Raw genomic sequence first — 1,096 nt, 5'->3', positions numbered from 1 at the left:
TCACCAAAAAAAAAAAAAAAATAAAAAAAAAAAAAAATTGGACCAACACATTTAATAACATTTCCATGTTTAAAATGATTTAAAGATTTCTTAAATTCTGAAATTGTTCACTAGACACATTGGCTTCTCCGGTTATCTCAGATCTTGATTAAGAGGTTATGTACTTGGGATGATTTTTTTTTGTTTTTTGACACTGAAGAGAAAATACTAACAAATAGTAATATTAATATATTTAGTTTACTCTTACTCACAAATATACTTTTCCTTTAGGTATTTGAACACTAGTGCAGAGTTTGACCTTGGCAACCTCACCTCCAAGATACAACAACTCCTTTAGATTTGAAGACTAACACTCCAATAGATGAGGAGATACGGAGATTGTATACAACACAGGAAGGGAAGAACGCAAAACTGAGATTTTCTCCACTTTTTAGAACACAAATTTTTCTTTATAAAATTAGAGAGCCAACTCTTATTTTTTAACTCCTCATCTTGACTCCTAAACTTGTATGACACCTATAAAGGGGAGTGGTATCTATACGTAACGTCACCTAAAGCATACACTCCACTTAGGAGCAATCACTGTATATATAATTAATATTATCATTAGCTCCATCCAATGTGGGACTAAACAAATATGGTAAATTAGGTAACCTTGCAAATGCCGAATTGCCAAATTCCTTGGATTGGAATCTTTACATCCAAATGAGTCCTATAGAGATATAATCAATCAAGAGTCCTAAACCAAAACTAGGGATATAGAGTTTTGACGTTTTTGAAACTTATCTAAATAATATATTATATTATATTCTTTGTTTTTTAACCAAACTCCAACAACCCCAAGTCTAAAATCAAAATTCAAAACTAAAAGATAATTAGATTTTATTTAGAATAGAATTTGTGAACATTCATTTTATTATTGATTCAATCATTTAAATGATTGCATATTTGCTACCTTCATCCTTATTTAACCTTAAAAGATGTTAGATCAAGTTTTAATACAATAACCATTTTGATAGGTGCTAAAGAACACGTAGAAGCAAGAAAAAGGAAGTGAATTGCATCTGTTTGATCAAGAGTTTATGAAAATGATTCT

Source organism: Hakea prostrata, unplaced genomic scaffold (assembly GCF_041222555.1).
Source record: "Hakea prostrata isolate BN-2017 unplaced genomic scaffold, UWA_Hpros_2 contig_218, whole genome shotgun sequence".
NCBI classification, from domain to species: Eukaryota; Viridiplantae; Streptophyta; class Magnoliopsida; order Proteales; family Proteaceae; genus Hakea; species Hakea prostrata.
This window is presented reverse-complemented; position numbering follows the sequence as displayed.